The following is a 22,033-nucleotide window of genomic DNA, read 5'->3' on the forward strand; positions in this document are numbered from 1 at the left end:
CCTAATCCTAACCTTTATCCTAACCCTCACCCTTAACCTAAACTTCACACTAACCCTAAACCAAAGCATAACCCAAACCCTAAACATAACCCCTAACCCAAAACCGAACCCTAAACCTAACCTTAACACTAAGCTGAACACAAAACCAAACTTTAGCCCAAACCATAAAAATAACCCTCACCCTATCCTAAACTTCATCCAAACCCTAACCCTAAGCCTAAACCTAACCCAAACCCTATCCTTGAACATAACTCTAACCATAATGCTAGTCCAAATGTAACCCTAAACCTAACCCTAACCTTAACCATGGCCCACTTGTAACCCTAAACCTAACCCTTACGACATCTCTGACCCTAACCCTCACCCTAAACCTAATCCTAACCCTGACCCTAACCCTAACCTAACCTTAACCTAACATTAAGGCTACCATAAACTTACACCTAACCCTAACCTCTAACCCTAACTCTAACTGTAACCCTAGCCCTAACCCTAACAGTAACACCCAAAACACTCAACTGTAAATGGAACTCTAACTCTTACCCTAACACTATACTTAACCCTAAACAGAACCCTACCCTAAACCTTACCGAAACAATAACCCCTAACCCTAACACTAAACCTAATCATTAGCCTAAACCTGAACCTAACCTTAAACCTAAACCTAAACACTCACCCGAACTCTAACCCTAACCCTAAACCTAAAACAAACCCTCACCCTTAACCAAAATTTCACCCTAACCATAACGCTAAACCTACCTTAAATTCATTCAAACCCTAACCAAAACTAAAACTAACCCTAACGCTAACACTAACCCCAAACCTAAAACTAAACATAACCTAACCCTAACCCCTAACCCTAAACCTCATAATTAAAATAAACTTCACACTAAGCCTAACCCTAAAACTAAAAAAACAACCTAAACATGACACTAAATCTCCACCTAACCCTGACCCTAACCCTAACCCTAATCCTAAACATAAACCTAATCCTAACCCTAATTCTAACCTTAACCCTAACTGTAACACCCTAAAACATCAACTTAACTGTAAACCTGACACTAACCCTCACACGAATCCCTAACCCATCCCCCAATCCTAACCCTATCCCTAATCCTAGCCCTAACCATGAACTAAACCTGACCCTGACCCTAACCCTAAAATTAACCCTAACATTAACTCTACCCTAACCCTAAACTTAAACCTAACAATAACTCTAAACGTAACCCTATCCCTAACCCAGCACTACCCTTTACCGTAAACCTAGCCTTCACAGTAACCTTACCCCTACCGTAACCCTAACCCTAAACCTAACCCTGACACTAACCTTAACCCTAACTCTAACCTTAACCCTAACACTCACTATTAACTGAAACTTCACCCTAACCCTAACCCTAACTCTAACTCTAACCCTAACCATAACAATTAGCCTAAACCCTCTCCTTAACGGTAAACCTAACACTAACACACACCCTAACCCTTAACCGTGTCCCCAACCCTAAACCTAATGCTATCCCTAAACTTATCCCTAACCCTAACTCTAACACGAAGAGTATCCCTAATCTAATCCTAACCCTAACATTAACCTTAAACTGAAGACTAGCCTAACCATAAACCTAAACCTAACACCCTAAACCTAATGTCTAACATTATAATTCTAACCCTAATCCTAACCCTTATCCTAACCCTCACACTTAACCTGAACTTCACACTAATACTAACCCTGTTCGTAAATCTAACCCTAAACATAACCCCTAACCCTAATCCAAACCCTAAACCTGACCTTAAAAGTAACGTGAGCACAAACCCAAACTCCAGCCCTAACCATAAAAATAACCCTCACCCTAGCCTAAACATCATCCAAACCCTAACCCTAACCTTAGCCCTAACCTAAACCTAAGCAAAACCCTTACCTTAAACCTAACTCTAACCATAACACTAGTCCATCTGAAACCCTAAACCTAACCCTTACGATAGCCCTGAACCTAACCCTAACCCTAAACATAATCCTAATCCTAAACCTAAGCCTAACTCTAAACTTGACCCTAAATAGAACACTAGCTCTGACCCTAAATACAACACTAACTCTGACCCTAAACTTGGACGTAAACCTAAATATTACCCTACACCTAACCCTAACCCTAAACCTAACCCTAACTCGAACTCTAACCCTAATCATAACACTTACCCTAAACCCTCACCTTAACTGTAAAACTAACCGTAACCTTCACTCTAACCCCTAACCGTAGCCCACAACCCTAACCCTAATGCTAACCCTAGCCCTAACCACAACACTAACCTGAAACCCCTAAGCCATAAAGATAACACTAACCCTAACGCAAACCCGAACCCATAACACCAAAACCTAACCTAAACCTTAACAGTACCCCTCACCCTAACTCTAACACTAACCCGAAACCTAATCATAAACCTAACCCTAACACTGAACCAAACTTAACCATGACCAGAACCACAATGCCTAACCGAAACCTTCACCCAAACCCTAACCCTAAACTACACCTCTAAACCCTAACACCTTACCATAACCATAATCCTAACTCTACCCAACCCTAACCATAAACCTAACACTCACCCCAACCACAATGCCTAACACAAATCGTAATCCTAACTGTTACACTTAACTTAACCCTAACCTAAAATCTAACCCTAACCCTAAAACTAAACAGAACCCATACACTTAACCCTAACCCTAAACATAAACTTAACACTAACCTGAAAACGAACCCAAACCTTAGCCATAACCCTAACCCTCACCCTACTTTACTTCACCCTATCCCTAACCTAAAGCTAACCCTAACTTTAGCCCTAATCCTACCCCTAAACCTAACCCTAACCTTAACCTTGGCCCATCTGTAACCCTAAACCTAACCCTTGTAATAACTCTGACACTAACCCTCGCCCGAAGCCTGATTTTAATCCTAACCCTGACCCTAACCCTAACCTAACCTTAACCCTAACTTTAAGCCTACCATAAACTTAACCTAAAACTAACCCCGAACCCAACTCTAACCCTAAACCTAGCCCTAACCCTAACTGTAACAGTTACGCAAAACCCTCACCTTAACTGTAAACGTAAATCTAACTCTTACCGTAACCCTAAACTTAACCCTAATTATAACCCTATCCTAAACCTAACTGAAACACTAACCACTAACCCTAACTCTAACCCTAATGCTTAGCCTAAACCTAACCTTAACCCTAAACCTAACCTTAACCACTAACCCTAACTCTAACCCTAACCCGAAACCAAACCCTCACACTTAACCAAAATTTCAACCTAACCATAACCCTAAACCTACCCTAACTTCATTCAAACCCTAACCCTAAGCTAAACTAACACTAAACCTAATCTTAACCCTAAACCTAAATCTAACCCTAACCCTGAATCTAACCTGAACTCTAAACCAAAACCCTAAACCTGACCCTAACATTAATCCAAACGCCTACCCCAACCCTAACCCTCATCCTTAACCTAAATTTCACCCTAAACCTAAGCCTAAAGCACTATCACCATACTCTAGCCCTAACTCTAAACCTAACCTAACTCTAACCCTAAACCTTACTGTAACACCCAAAAATATCAGCTTAATGTGAACATAACACTAATCCTCACACGAAACCCTAACCCTTTCCCTAACCCTAACCCTATCCCTCATCCTAACCCTAAACCTGACGTAAACCCTACTCTTACCCTAACCTTAAACTTAACCTTAACTCTACCCTAACCTTAACCGTAAACCTAACAATAACTCTAAACCTGACCTTAACCCTAACCCTAAACCCTAGCACTAACTCTAAACCTAACCCTAACCTAGCCTTACACTTTACCGTAAGCCTAGTCTTAACCCTAACCCGACCGCTACCTTAACCCTAACCTAAACCTAACCCTAACACTAACCTTAACCCTAAACCTAACATTAACCCTGAACCCCACTATTAACTGAAACTTCACCATGACCCTAACTCTAACCCTAACCATAACAATTACCCTAAACCCTCACCTTAACTGTAAACCTAAACCTAACCCTCACCATATCCCCAAACCTCACCCTAACCCCTAACTATATTCCTAACCCTAAACCGAATGCTATCCCTAACCCTAACTGTAACCCTAACACGAACAGTAACCCTAATCTAACACTAACCCTAACATTAACCCTAAACTTAAACCTACCCTAACCATAAACCTAAAACTAGCACCCTAAACCTAACGTCTAACACTAACCCTAATCCTAACCCTCACCCTAACTCTCACCCTTAACCTAAACTTCACACTAACCCTAAACCTAAAACTAACCCTAACACTAAACATAACCCCTAACCCTAAACTGGACCCTAAATCTAACCATAACACTAACCTGAACACAAACCCAAACTCTAGCCCTAACCCTAAAAGTAACCCTCAGCCTATGCTAAACTTCAACCAAATCCTAACCTTAACCATAACCGTAAACGTAAACCTAACCCAAACCCTAACCTTAAACCTAACTCTAACCGTAAAGCTAGTCCATCTGTAACCCTAAACCTAAGCCTTACAATAGCTCTGAACCGAACCCTAATCCTAAGCCCAACAATAGACCTAATCCTAAACCTAACCCGAACTCTAAACTTGACCCTAAATAGAACACTAACTCTAACCCTAAACCAGGACTTAAACCTAAAACTTACCCTGCACCTAACCCTGCACTTAACCCTAACTCTAACTCTAACCCTAATCATACCACTTGCCCTAAAACCTAACCTTAACTGCAATACTAACTGTAACCCTCACCTAACCCCTAACCGTACCCCCAAAAGCTAACCCTAATGCTATCCCTAACCCTAACCCTAACCCTAACACTCACCTGAAAACCTAAGCCCTAACGATAACCCTAACCCTAACCCAAAACCTAACCCCTAGCACCAAAGCCTGACCCTAACTCGAACACTAACCCTAAACCTAATCATAAAACTAACCCTCACCCTAAACCAAAACTAACCATGAGCAGAACCACAATGCCTAACCGGAACCCTCACCCAAGCCCTAACCCAAAACTACTCCTCTAATCCCTAACACCTTACCATAACCAGAATCCTAACCCTACCCAACCCTAATCCTAAACCTAATCCTCACACCAACCACAATGCCTAACACAAACCGTAAACCTAACCCTAACCGTAACACTGAACTTAACCTTAACCTAAAATCTACCCCTAACCCTAAAAGTAAACAGAACCCATAAACTTATTCCTAACCCTAAACATAACCTTAACACTAATCTGAAAACTCAAGCAAACCTTAGCCATAACCCTAACCCTCACCCTATCTTAAACTTCACCCTATCCCTAATCTAAAGCACACCCTAACTTTAACCCTGACCCTAACCTTAACCTTGGCCCACCTGTAACCCCAAACCTAACCCTTACAATAACTCTGACCCTAACCCTCACCCTAAACCTAATCCTAATCCTAACCCTGACCCTAACCCTAACCAAACCTTAACCCTAACTTTACTCTACCGTAAACTTAAACCTAACCCTAACCTGTAACCCGAAATCTAAACCTAACCCTAGCCCTAGCCCTAAACCTAACCCTAAATGTAACACTTACCCAAAACCCTCACCTTAACTGTAACCATAAATCTAACTCTTAACCTAACCCTAAATATAACCCTACCCTAAACCTAACCGAAACACTAACACCTAACTCGAAATCAAATCCTGATCTTTAGCCTAAACCTAACCTTAACCCTAAGCCTAACCATAACCACTAACCCTAATTCTAACCCTAACCCTAAGCCTGATCCTAAACCGAACCCTAACCCTTACCCTAAACCTGACCCTAACATTAACCGAAACACCTAACCCTAACCCAAACCCTAAACCTAACCCTAACCTTAACCCAAACACCTAACCCTAACGCTAACCCTAACCCTCATCCTTAACATAAATTTCAAGATAAACCTAAGCCTAACCTTAACCCTAAAACTAAACCTAACCCTAAAAAACACTATCCCCTAAATAGAGCCCTAAACCTAAACCTCATCCTAACCCTAACTACAACCCTGACCTAACCGTAACACTGTAAAACATCAGCTTAAGTGTAAACCTAACACTAACCCTCCCCCGAACACCTAACCCTTTCCCTAACCCTAACCCTATCCCTAATCCTAACCTTAACCCTGACCTAAACCTAACACTTACCCTAACGCTAAACTTAACCTTAACTCCACCCTAAAACTAACAAAAACTCTAAACCTGACCCTACCTCTTACCCTAAACCCTAGTACTCGCTCTAACTCTAAACCTAACCCTAACCTAGCCCTACCCTTTACCGTAAACCTAGCCTTAACCCTAACCTTACCCCTACCCTAACCCTAACCCTAACACTAAACTTAACCCTAACTGTAATCTTAACCCTAACCCTTACCCTGACCCTGACTATTAACTGAAACTTCACCCTAAACCTAACCCAAACTCTAACTCGAACCCTAACTATAACACTTACCCTAAACCCTCACCTTAACTGTAAACCTAACCCTAACCCACACCCTAACCACAACCCTCACCCTAACCCCTAACCGTATCCCCAACCCTAAACCTAATGCGATCCCTAACCCTATCCCTAACCCAAAGACGAACATTAAACCTAATCTAACTCTAACTCTAACATTAACCCAACCCTAACCATAAACCTAACGTTAGCATCCTAAATCTAACCTCTAACACTAACTATAATCCTAACCCTAATTCTAACTCTTATCCTAAACCTCACCCTTAACCTAAACTTCACACTAACCCTAAACCAAAACATAACCCTAACCCTAAACATAACCCCTAACCCTAACCTGAACCCTAGCCTTAAAGCTAACCTGGACACAAACCCAAACTCTAGCCCTAACCATAAAAATAACCCTCACCCTATCCTAAACTTCATCCAAACTCTAACACTACCTTAAACCTAAACCTAAACCTAACCCAAACCCTAACCTTAAACCTACCTCTAACCATAACGCTAGTCCATCTGTAACCCGAAACCTAACCCTTACAATAGCCCTGAAATTAACCCTAAACCTAATCCTAGCCCTAGACCTAATCCGAACCTAACCCTAACTGCACCCTTGACCCTAAAGAGAACACTAACTCTAACCCTAAACCTGGACCTAAACCTAAATCTTCCCCTACACCTAAACCTAAACCTAAAAATAACTCCAACTCTAACCCTAATCATAACACTTATCCTAAACCCAAACTTTAACTGTAAAACTAACCGTAACCCTCACCCTAACCCCTAGCCGTAATCCCCCAAACCTAACCCTAATGCAATCCCTAACCTTAACCCTAAAACTAACCTGAAACCCCTGAGCCCTAACAATAACCCTAACTCTAACACAAACCCTAACCCCTAACACCAAAGCCTAATCCAAAACTTAAACCTAACTCTCACCCTAACTCTAACACTAACCCGAAACCTAATCATAAACCTAAACCAAACCCAACCATGACCAGAACCACAATTCCTAACCGGAACCCTCACCCAAACCCTAACGCTAAACTACACCTCTAACCACTAACACCTTACCATAAACCTAATCCTAACCTTTATCCTAACCCTCACCCTTAACCTAAACTTCACACTAACCCTAACCAAAGCATAACCCAAACCCTAAACATAACCCCTAACCCAAAACCGAACCCTAAACCTAACCTTAACACTAAGCTGAACACAAAACCAAACTTTAGCCCAAACCATAAAAATAACCCTCACCCTATCCTAAACTTCATCCAAACCCTAACCCTAAGCCTAAACCTAACCCAAACCCTATCCTTGAACATAACTCTAACCATAATGCTAGTCCAAATGTAACCCTAAACCTAACCCTAACCTTAACCATGGCCCACTTGTAACCCTAAACCTAACCCTTACGACATCTCTGACCCTAACCCTCACCCTAAACCTAATCCTAACCCTGACCCTAACCCTAACCTAACCTTAACCTAACATTAAGGCTACCATAAACTTACACCTAACCCTAACCTCTAACCCTAACTCTAACTGTAACCCTAGCCCTAACCCTAACAGTAACACCCAAAACACTCAACTGTAAATGGAACTCTAACTCTTACCCTAACACTATACTTAACCCTAAACAGAACCCTACCCTAAACCTTACCGAAACAATAACCCCTAACCCTAACTCTAAACCTAATCATTAGCCTAAACCTAAACTTAACCTTAAACCTAAACCTAAACACTCACCCGAACTCTAACCCTAACCCTAAACCTAAAACAAACCCTCACCCTTAACCAAAATTTCACCCTAACCATAACGCTAAACCTACCTTAAATTCATTCAAACCCTAACCAAAACTAAAACTAACCCTAACGCTAACACTAACCTCAAACCTAAAACTAAACATAACCTAACCCTAACCCCTAACCCTAAACCTCATAATTAAAATAAACTTCACACTAAGCCTAACCCTAAAACTAAAAAAACAACCTAAACATGACACTAAATCTCCACCTAACCCTGACCCTAACCCTAACCCTAATCCTAAACATAAACCTAATCCTAACCCTAATTCTAACCCTAACCCTAACTGTAACACCCTAAAACATCAACTTAACTGTAAACCTGACACTAACCCTCACACGAATCCCTAACCCATCCCCCAATCCTAACCCTATCCCTAATCCTAGCCCTAACCCTGAACTAAACCTGACCCTTACCCTAACCCTAAAATTAACCCTAACATTAACTCTACCCTAACCCTAAACTTAAACCTAACAATAACTCTAAACGTAACCCTATCCCTAACCCAGCACTACCCTTTACCGCAAACCTAGCCTTCACAGTAACCTTACCCCTACCGTAACCCTAACCCTAAACCTAACCCTGACACTAACCTTAACCCTAACTCTAACCTTAACCCTAACACTCACTATTAACTGAAACTTCACCCTAACCCTAACCCTAACTCTAACTCTAACCCTAACCATAACAATTAGCCTAAACCCTCTCCTTAACGGTAAACCTAACACTAACACACACCCTAACCCTTAACCGTGTCCCCAACCCTAAACCTAATGCTATCCCTAAACTTATCCCTAACCCTAACTCTAACACAAAGAGTATCCCTAATCTAATCCTAACCCTAACATTAACCTTAAACTGAAGACTAGCCTAACCATAAACCTAAACCTAACACCCTAAACCTAATGTCTAACATTATAATTCTAACCCTAATCCTAACCCTTATCCTAACCCTCACACTTAACCTGAACTTCACACTAATACTAACCCTGTTCGTAAATCTAACCCTAAACATAACCCCTAACCCTAATCCAAACCCTAAACCTGACCTTAAAAGTAACGTGAGCACAAACCCAAACTCCAGCCCTAACCATAAAAATAACCCTCACCCTAGCCTAAACATCATCCAAACCCTAACCCTAACCTTAGCCCTAACCTAAACCTAAGCAAAACCCTTACCTTAAACCTAACTCTAACCATAACACTAGTCCATCTGAAACCCTAAACCTAACCCTTACGATAGCCCTGAACCTAACCCTAACCCTAAACATAATCCTAATCCTAAACCTAAGCCTAACTCTAAACTTGACCCTAAATAGAACACTAGCTCTGACCCTAAATACAACACTAACTCTGACCCTAAACTTGGACGTAAACCTAAATATTACCCTACACCTAACCCTAACCCTAAACCTAACCCTAACTCGAACTCTAACCCTAATCATAACACTTACCCTAAACCCTCACCTTAACTGTAAAACTAACCGTAACCTTCACTCTAACCCCTAACCGTAGCTCACAACCCTAACCCTAATGCTAACCCTAGCCCTAACCACAACACTAACCTGAAACCCCTAAGCCATAAAGATAACACTAACCCTAACGCAAACCCGAACCCATAACACCAAAACCTAACCTAAACCTTAACAGTACCCCTCACCCTAACTCTAACACTAACCCGAAACCTAATCATAAACCTAACCCTAACACTGAACCAAACTTAACCATGACCAGAACCACAATGCCTAACCGAAACCTTCACCCAAACCCTAACCCTAAACTACACCTCTAAACCCTAACACCTTACCATAACCATAATCCTAACTCTACCCAACCCTAACCATAAACCTAACACTCACCCCAACCACAATGCCTAACACAAATCGTAATCCTAACTGTTACACTTAACTTAACCCTAACCTAATATCTAACCCTAACCCTAAAACTAAACAGAACCCATACACTTAACCCTAACCCTAAACATAAACTTAACACTAACCTGAAAACGAACCCAAACCTTAGCCATAACCCTAACCCTCACCCTACTTTACTTCACCCTATCCCTAACCTAAAGCTAACCCTAACTTTAGCCCTAATCCTACCCCTAAACCTAACCCTAACCTTAACCTTGGCCCATCTGTAACCCTAAACCTAATCCTTGTAATAACTCTGACACTAACCCTCGCCCGAAGCCTGATTTTAATCCTAACCCTGACCCTAACCCTAACCTAACCTTAACCCTAACTTTAAGCCTACCATAAACTTAACCTAAAACTAACCCCGAACCCAACTCTAACCCTAAACCTAGCCCTAACCCTAACTGTAACAGTTACGCAAAACCCTCACCTTAACTGTAAACGTAAATCTAACTCTTACCGTAACCCTAAACTTAACCCTAATTATAACCCTATCCTAAACCTAACTGAAACACTAACCACTAACCCTAACTCTAACCCTAATGCTTAGCCTAAACCTAACCTTAACCCTAAACCTAACCTTAACCACTAACCCTAACTCTAACCCTAACCCGAAACCAAACCCTCACACTTAACCAAAATTTCAACCTAACCATAACCCTAAACCTACCCTAACTTCATTCAAACCCTAACCCTAAGCTAAACTAACACTAAACCTAATCTTAACCCTAAACCTAAATCTAACCCTAACCCTGAATCTAACCTGAACTCTAAACCAAAACCCTAAACCTGACCCTAACATTAATCCAAACGCCTACCCCAACCCTAACCCTCATCCTTAACCTAAATTTCACCCTAAACCTAAGCCTAAAGCACTATCACCATACTCTAGCCCTAACTCTAAACCTAACCTAACTCTAACCCTAAACCTTACTGTAACACCCAAAAATATCAGCTTAATGTGAACATAACACTAATCCTCACACGAAACCCTAACCCTTTCCCTAACCCTAACCCTATCCCTCATCCTAACCCTAAACCTGACGTAAATCCTACTCTTACCCTAACCTTAAACTTAACCTTAACTCTACCCTAACCTTAACCGTAAACCTAACAATAACTCTAAACCTGACCTTAACCCTAACCCTAAACCCTAGCACTAACTCTAAACCTAACCCTAACCTAGCCTTACACTTTACCGTAAGCCTAGTCTTAACCCTAACCCGACCGCTACCTTAACCCTAACCTAAACCTAACCCTAACACTAACCTTAACCCTAAACCTAACATTAACCCTGAACCCCACTATTAACTGAAACTTCACCATGACCCTAACTCTAACCCTAACCATAACAATTACCCTAAACCCTCACCTTAACTGTAAACCTAAACCTAACCCTCACCATATCCCCAAACCTCACCCTAACCCCTAACTATATTCCTAACCCTAAACCGAATGCTATCCCTAACCCTAACTGTAACCCTAACACGAACAGTAACCCTAATCTAACACTAACCCTAACATTAACCCTAAACTTAAACCTACCCTAACCATAAACCTAAAACTAGCACCCTAAACCTAACGTCTAACACTAACCCTAATCCTAACCCTCACCCTAACTCTCACCCTTAACCTAAACTTCACACTAACCCTAAACCTAAAACTAACCCTAACACTAAACATAACCCCTAACCCTAAACTGGACCCTAAATCTAACCATAACACTAACCTGAACACAAACCCAAACTCTAGCCCTAACCCTAAAAGTAACCCTCAGCCTATGCTAAACTTCAACCAAATCCTAACCTTAACCATAACCGTAAACGTAAACCTAGCCCAAACCCTAACCTTAAACCTAACTCTAACCGTAAAGCTAGTCCATCTGTAACCCTAAACCTAAGCCTTACAATAGCTCTGAACCGAACCCTAATCCTAAGCCCAACAATAGACCTAATCCTAAACCTAACCCGAACTCTAAACTTGACCCTAAATAGAACACTAACTCTAACCCTAAACCAGGACTTAAACCTAAAACTTACCCTGCACCTAACCCTGCACCTAACCCTGCACCTAACCCTAACTCTAACTCTAACCCTAATCATACCACTTGCCCTAAAACCTAACCTTAACTGCAATACTAACTGTAACCCTCACCTAACCCCTAACCGTACCCCCAAAAGCTAACCCTAATGCTATCCCTAACCCTAACCCTAACCCTAACACTCACCTGAAAACCTAAGCCCTAACGATAACCCTAACCCTAACCCAAAACCTAACCCCTAGCACCAAAGCCTGACCCTAACTCGAACACTAACCCTAAACCTAATCATAAAACTAACCCTCACCCTAAACCAAAACTAACCATGAGCAGAACCACAATGCCTAACCGGAACCCTCACCCAAGCCCTAACCCAAAACTACTCCTCTAATCCCTAACACCTTACCATAACCAGAATCCTAACCCTACCCAACCCTAATCCTAAACCTAATCCTCACACCAACCACAATGCCTAACACAAACCGTAAACCTAACCCTAACCGTAACACTGAACTTAACCTTAACCTAAAATCTACCCCTAACCCTAAAAGTAAACAGAACCCATAAACTTATTCCTAACCCTAAACATAACCTTAACACTAATCTGAAAACTCAAGCAAACCTTAGCCATAACCCTAACCCTCACCCTATCTTAAACTTCACCCTATCCCTAATCTAAAGCACACCCTAACTTTAACCCTGACCCTAACCTTAACCTTGGCCCACCTGTAACCCCAAACCTAACCCTTACAATAACTCTGACCCTAACCCTCACCCTAAACCTAATCCTAATCCTAACCCTGACCCTAACCCTAACCAAACCTTAACCCTAACTTTACCGTAAACTTAAACCTAACCCTAACCTGTAACCCGAAATCTAAACCTAACCCTAGCCCTAGCCCTAAACCTAACCCTAACCCTAAATGTAACACTTACCCAAAACCCTCACCTTAACTGTAACCATAAATCTAACTCTTAACCTAACCCTAAATATAACCCTACCCTAAACCTAACCGAAACACTAACACCTAACTCGAAATCAAATCCTGATCTTTAGCCTAAACCTAACCTTAACCCTAAGCCTAACCATAACCACTAACCCTAATTCTAACCCTAACCCTAAGCCTGATCCTAAACCGAACCCTAACCCTTACCCTAAACCTGACCCTAACATTAACCGAAACACCTAACCCTAACCCAAACCCTAAACCTAACCCTAACCTTAACCCAAACACCTAACCCTAACGCTAACCCTAACCCTCATCCTTAACATAAATTTCAAGATAAACCTAAGCCTAACCTTAACCCTAAAACTAAACCTAACCCTAAAAAAAACTATCCCCTAAATAGAGCCCTAAACCTAAACCTCATCCTAACCCTAACTACAACCCTGACCTAACCGTAACACTGTAAAACATCAGCTTAAGTGTAAACCTAACACTAACCCTCCCCCGAACACCTAACCCTTTCCCTAACCCTAACCCTATCCCTAATCCTAACCTTAACCCTGACCTAAACCTAACACTTACCCTAACGCTAAACTTAACCTTAACTCCACCCTAAAACTAACAAAAACTCTAAACCTGACCCTACCTCTTACCCTAAACCCTAGTACTCGCTCTAACTCTAAACCTAACCCTAACCTAGCCCTACCCTTTACCGTAAACCTAGCCTTAACCCTAACCTTACCCCTACCCTAACCCTAACCCTAACACTAAACTTAACCCTAACTGTAATCTTAACCCTAACCCTTACCCTGACCCTGACTATTAACTGAAACTTCACCCTAAACCTAACCCAAACTCTAACTCGAACCCTAACTATAACACTTACCCTAAACCCTCACCTTAACTGTAAACCTAACCCTAACCCACACCCTAACCACAACCCTTCCCTAACCCCTAACCGTATCCCCAACCCTAAACTTAATGCGATCCCTAACCCTATCCCTAACCCAAAGACGAACATTAAACCTAATCTAACTCTAACTCTAACATTAACCCAACCCTAACCATAAACCTAACGTTAGCATCCTAAATCTAACCTCTAACACTAACTATAATCCTAACCCTAATTCTAACTCTTATCCTAAACCTCACCCTTAACCTAAACTTCACACTAACCCTAAACCAAAACATAACCCCTAACCCTAACCTGAACCCTAGCCTTAAAGCTAACCTGGACACAAACCCAAACTCTAGCCCTAACGATAAAAATAACCCTCACCCTATCCTAAACTTCATCCAAACTCTAACACTACCTTAAACCTAAACCTAAACCTAACCCAAACCCTAACTTTAAACCTACCTCTAACCATAACGCTAGTCCATCTGTAACCCGAAACCTAACCCTTACAATAGCCCTGAAATTAACCCTAAACCTAATCCTAGCCCTAGACCTAATCCGAACCTAACCCTAACTGCACCCTTGACCCTAAAGAGAACACTAATTCTAACCCTAAACCTGGACCTAAACCTAAATCTTCCCCTACACCTAAACCTAAACCTAAAAATAACTCCAACTCTAACCCTAATCATAACACTTATCCTAAACCCACACTTTAACTGTAAAACTAACCGTAACCCTCACCCTAACCCCTAGCCGTAATCCCCCAAACCTAACCCTAATGCAATCCCTAACCTTAACCCTAAAACTAACCTGAAACCCCTGAGCCCTAACAATAACCCTAACTCTAACACAAACCCTAACCCCTAACACCAAAGCCTAATCCAAACCTTAAACCTAACTCTCACCCTAACTCTAACACTAACCCGAAACCTAATCATAAACCTAAACCAAACCCCACCATGACCAGAACCACAATTCCTAACCGGAACCCTCACCCAAACCCTAACCCTAAACTACACCTCTAACCACTAACACCTTACCATAAACCTAATCCTAACCTTTATCCTAACCCTCACCCTTAACCTAAACTTCACACTAACCCTAAACCAAAGCATAACCCAAACCCTAAACATAACCCCTAACCCAAAACCGAACCCTAAACCTAACCTTAACACTAAGCTGAACACAAAACCAAACTTTAGCCCAAACCATAAAAATAACCCTCACCCTATCCTAAACTTCATCCAAACCCTAACCCTAAGCCTAAACCTAACCCAAACCCTATCCTTGAACATAACTCTAACCATAATGCTAGTCCAAATGTAACCCTAAACCTAACCCTAACCTTAACCATGGCCCACTTGTAACCCTAAACCTAACCCTTACGACATCTCTGACCCTAACCCTCACCCTAAACCTAATCCTAACCCTGACCCTAACCCTAACCTAACCTTAACCTAACATTAAGGCTACCATAAACTTACACCTAACCCTAACCTCTAACCCTAACTCTAACTGTAACCCTAGCCCTAACCCTAACAGTAACACCCAAAACACTCAACTGTAAATGGAACTCTAACTCTTACCCTAACACTATACTTAACCCTAAACAGAACCCTACCCTAAACCTTACCGAAACAATAACCCCTAACCCTAACACTAAACCTAATCATTAGCCTAAACCTGAACCTAACCTTAAACCTAAACCTAAACACTCACCCGAACTCTAACCCTAACCCTAAACCTAAAACAAACCCTCACCCTTAACCAAAATTTCACCCTAACCATAACGCTAAACCTACCTTAAATTCATTCAAACCCTAACCAAAACTAAAACTAACCCTAACGCTAACACTAACCCCAAACCTAAAACTAAACATAACCTAACCCTAACCCCTAACCCTAAACCTCATAATTAAAATAAACTTCACACTAAGCCTAACCCTAAAACTAAAAAAACAACCTAAACATGACACTAAATCTCCACCTAACCCTGACCCTAACCCTAACCCTAATCCTAAACATAAACCTAATCCTAACCCTAATTCTAACCTTAACCCTAACTGTAACACCCTAAAACATCAACTTAACTGTAAACCTGACACTAACCCTCACACGAATCCCTAACCCATCCCCCAATCCTAACCCTATCCCTAATCCTAGCCCTAACCATGAACTAAACCTGACCCTGACCCTAACCCTAAAATTAACCCTAACATTAACTCTACCCTAACCCTAAACTTAAACCTAACAATAACTCTAAACGTAACCCTATCCCTAACCCAGCACTACCCTTTACCGTAAACCTAGCCTTCACAGTAACCTTACCCCTACCGTAACCCTAACCCTAAACCTAACCCTGACACTAACCTTAACCCTAACTCTAACCTTAACCCTAACACTCACTATTAACTGAAACTTCACCCTAACCCTAACCCTAACTCTAACTCTAACCCTAACCATAACAATTAGCCTAAACCCTCTCCTTAACGGTAAACCTAACACTAACACACACCCTAACCCTTAACCGTGTCCCCAACCCTAAACCTAATGCTATCCCTAAACTTATCCCTAACCCTAACTCTAACACGAAGAGTATCCCTAATCTAATCCTAACCCTAACATTAACCTTAAACTGAAGACTAGCCTAACCATAAACCTAAACCTAACACCCTAAACCTAATGTCTAACATTATAATTCTAACCCTAATCCTAACCCTTATCCTAACCCTCACACTTAACCTGAACTTCACACTAATACTAACCCTGTTCGTAAATCTAACCCTAAACATAACCCCTAACCCTAATCCAAACCCTAAACCTGACCTTAAAAGTAACGTGAGCACAAACCCAAACTCCAGCCCTAACCATAAAAATAACCCTCACCCTAGCCTAAACATCATCCAAACCCTAACCCTATCCTTAGCCCTAACCTAAACCTAAGCAAAACCCTTACCTTAAACCTAACTCTAACCATAACACTAGTCCATCTGAAACCCTAAACCTAACCCTTACGATAGCCCTGAACCTAACCCTAACCCTAAACATAATCCTAATCCTAAACCTAAGCCTAACTCTAAACTTGACCCTAAATAGAACACTAGCTCTGACCCTAAATACAACACTAACTCTGACCCTAAACTTGGACGTAAACCTAAATATTACCCTACACCTAACCCTAACCCTAAACCTAACCCTAACTCGAACTCTAACCCTAATCATAACACTTACCCTAAACCCTCACCTTAACTGTAAAACTAACCGTAACCTTCACTCTAACCCCTAACCGTAGCCCACAACCCTAACCCTAATGCTAACCCTAGCCCTAACCACAACACTAACCTGAAACCCCTAAGCCATAAAGATAACACTAACCCTAACGCAAACCCGAACCCATAACACCAAAACCTAACCTAAACCTTAACAGTACCCCTCACCCTAACTCTAACACTAACCCGAAACCTAATCATAAACCTAACCCTAACACTGAACCAAACTTAACCATGACCAGAACCACAATGCCTAACCGAAACCTTCACCCAAACCCTAACCCTAAACTACACCTCTAAACCCTAACACCTTACCATAACCATAATCCTAACTCTACCCAACCCTAACCATAAACCTAACACTCACCCCAACCACAATGCCTAACACAAATCGTAATCCTAACTGTTACACTTAACTTAACCCTAACCTAAAATCTAACCCTAACCCTAAAACTAAACAGAACCCATACACTTAACCCTAACCCTAAACATAAACTTAACACTAACCTGAAAACGAACCCAAACCTTAGCCATAACCCTAACCCTCACCCTACTTTACTTCACCCTATCCCTAACCTAAAGCTAACCCTAACTTTAGCCCTAATCCTACCCCTAAACCGAACCCTAACCTTAACCTTGGCCCATCTGTAACCCTAAACCTAACCCTTGTAATAACTCTGACACTAACCCTCGCCCGAAGCCTGATTTTAATCCTAACCCTGACCCTAACCCTAACCTAACCTTAACCCTAACTTTAAGCCTACCATAAACTTAACCTAAAACTAACCCCGAACCCAACTCTAACCCTAAACCTAGCCCTAACCCTAACTGTAACAGTTACGCAAAACCCTCACCTTAACTGTAAACGTAAATCTAACTCTTACCGTAACCCTAAACTTAACCCTAATTATAACCCTATCCTAAACCTAACTGAAACACTAACCACTAACCCTAACTCTAACCCTAATGCTTAGCCTAAACCTAACCTTAACCCTAAACCTAACCTTAACCACTAACCCTAACTCTAACCCTAACCCGAAACCAAACCCTCACACTTAACCAAAATTTCAACCTAACCATAACCCTAAACCTACCCTAACTTCATTCAAACCCTAACCCTAAGCTAAACTAACACTAAACCTAATCTTAACCCTAAACCTAAATCTAACCCTAACCCTGAATCTAACCTGAACTCTAAACCAAAACCCTAAACCTGACCCTAACATTAATCCAAACGCCTACCCCAACCCTAACCCTCATCCTTAACCTAAATTTCACCCTAAACCTAAGCCTAAAGCACTATCACCATACTCTAGCCCTAACTCTAAACCTAACCTAACTCTAACCCTAAACCTTACTGTAACACCCAAAAATATCAGCTTAATGTGAACATAACACTAATCCTCACACGAAACCCTAACCCTTTCCCTAACCCTAACCCTATCCCTCATCCTAACCCTAAACCTGACGTAAACCCTACTCTTACCCTAACCTTAAACTTAACCTTAACTCTACCCTAACCTTAACCGTAAACCTAACAATAACTCTAAACCTGACCTTAACCCTAACCCTAAACCCTAGCACTAACTCTAAACCTAACCCTAACCTAGCCTTACACTTTACCGTAAGCCTAGTCTTAACCCTAACCCGACCGCTACCTTAACCCTAACCTAAACCTAACCCTAACACTAACCTTAACCCTAAACCTAACATTAACCCTGAACCCCACTATTAACTGAAACTTCACCATGACCCTAACTCTAACCCTAACCATAACAATTACCCTAAACCCTCACCTTAACTGTAAACCTAAACCTAACCCTCACCATATCCCCAAACCTCACCCTAACCCCTAACTATATTCCTAACCCTAAACCGAATGCTATCCCTAACCCTAACTGTAACCCTAACACGAACAGTAACCCTAATCTAACACTAACCCTAACATTAACCCTAAACTTAAACCTACCCTAACCATAAACCTAAAACTAGCACCCTAAACCTAACGTCTAACACTAACCCTAATCCTAACCCTCACCCTAACTCTCACCCTTAACCTAAACTTCACACTAACCCTAAACCTAAAACTAACCCTAACACTAAACATAACCCCTAACCCTAAACTGGACCCTAAATCTAACCATAACACTAACCTGAACACAAACCCAAACTCTAGCCCTAACCCTAAAAGTAACCCTCAGCCTATGCTAAACTTCAACCAAATCCTAACCTTAACCATAACCGTAAACGTAAACCTAACCCAAACCCTAACCTTAAACCTAACTCTAACCGTAAAGCTAGTCCATCTGTAACCCTAAACCTAAGCCTTACAATAGCTCTGAACCGAACCCTAATCCTAAGCCCAACAATAGACCTAATCCTAAACCTAACCCGAACTCTAAACTTGACCCTAAATAGAACACTAACTCTAACCCTAAACCAGGACTTAAACCTAAAACTTACCCTGCACCTAACCCTGCACTTAACCCTAACTCTAACTCTAACCCTAATCATACCACTTGCCCTAAAACCTAACCTTAACTGCAATACTAACTGTAACCCTCACCTAACCCCTAACCGTACCCCCAAAAGCTAACCCTAATGCTATCCCTAACCCTAACCCTAACCCTAACACTCACCTGAAAACCTAAGCCCTAACGATAACCCTAACCCTAACCCAAAACCTAACCCCTAGCACCAAAGCCTGACCCTAACTCGAACACTAACCCTAAACCTAATCATAAAACTAACCCTCACCCTAAACCAAAACTAACCATGAGCAGAACCACAATGCCTAACCGGAACCCTCACCCAAGCCCTAACCCAAAACTACTCCTCTAATCCCTAACACCTTACCATAACCAGAATCCTAACCCTACCCAACCCTAATCCTAAACCTAATCCTCACACCAACCACAATGCCTAACACAAACCGTAAACCTAACCCTAACCGTAACACTGAACTTAACCTTAACCTAAAATCTACCCCTAACCCTAAAAGTAAACAGAACCCATAAACTTATTCCTAACCCTAAACATAACCTTAACACTAATCTGAAAACTCAAGCAAACCTTAGCCATAACCCTAACCCTCACCCTATCTTAAACTTCACCCTATCCCTAATCTAAAGCACACCCTAACTTTAACCCTGACCCTAACCTTAACCTTGGCCCACCTGTAACCCCAAACCTAACCCTTACAATAACTCTGACCCTAACCCTCACCCTAAACCTAATCCTAATCCTAACCCTGACCCTAACCCTAACCAAACCTTAACCCTAACTTTACTCTACCGTAAACTTAAACCTAACCCTAACCTGTAACCCGAAATCTAAACCTAACCCTAGCCCTAGCCCTAAACCTAACCCTAAATGTAACACTTACCCAAAACCCTCACCTTAACTGTAACCATAAATCTAACTCTTAACCTAACCCTAAATATAACCCTACCCTAAACCTAACCGAAACACTAACACCTAACTCGAAATCAAATCCTGATCTTTAGCCTAAACCTAACCTTAACCCTAAGCCTAACCATAACCACTAACCCTAATTCTAACCCTAACCCTAAGCCTGATCCTAAACCGAACCCTAACCCTTACCCTAAACCTGACCCTAACATTAACCGAAACACCTAACCCTAACCCAAACCCTAAACCTAACCCTAACCTTAACCCAAACACCTAACCCTAACGCTAACCCTAACCCTCATCCTTAACATAAATTTCAAGATAAACCTAAGCCTAACCTTAACCCTAAAACTAAACCTAACCCTAAAAAACACTATCCCCTAAATAGAGCCCTAAACCTAAACCTCATCCTAACCCTAACTACAACCCTGACCTAACCGTAACACTGTAAAACATCAGCTTAAGTGTAAACCTAACACTAACCCTCCCCCGAACACCTAACCCTTTCCCTAACCCTAACCCTATCCCTAATCCTAACCTTAACCCTGACCTAAACCTAACACTTACCCTAACGCTAAACTTAACCTTAACTCCACCCTAAAACTAACAAAAACTCTAAACCTGACCCTACCTCTTACCCTAAACCCTAGTACTCGCTCTAACTCTAAACCTAACCCTAACCTAGCCCTACCCTTTACCGTAAACCTAGCCTTAACCCTAACCTTACCCCTACCCTAACCCTAACCCTAACACTAAACTTAACCCTAACTGTAATCTTAACCCTAACCCTTACCCTGACCCTGACTATTAACTGAAACTTCACCCTAAACCTAACCCAAACTCTAACTCGAACCCTAACTATAACACTTACCCTAAACCCTCACCTTAACTGTAAACCTAACCCTAACCCACACCCTAACCACAACCCTCACCCTAACCCCTAACCGTATCCCCAACCCTAAACCTAATGCGATCCCTAACCCTATCCCTAACCCAAAGACGAACATTAAACCTAATCTAACTCTAACTCTAACATTAACCCAACCCTAACCATAAACCTAACGTTAGCATCCTAAATCTAACCTCTAACACTAACTATAATCCTAACCCTAATTCTAACTCTTATCCTAAACCTCACCCTTAACCTAAACTTCACACTAACCCTAAACCAAAACATAACCCCTAACCCTAACCTGAACCCTAGCCTTAAAGCTAACCTGGACACAAACCCAAACT

This window comes from Elephas maximus, chromosome 11 (assembly GCF_024166365.1).
Source record: "Elephas maximus indicus isolate mEleMax1 chromosome 11, mEleMax1 primary haplotype, whole genome shotgun sequence".
NCBI lineage: Eukaryota > Metazoa > Chordata > Mammalia > Proboscidea > Elephantidae > Elephas > Elephas maximus.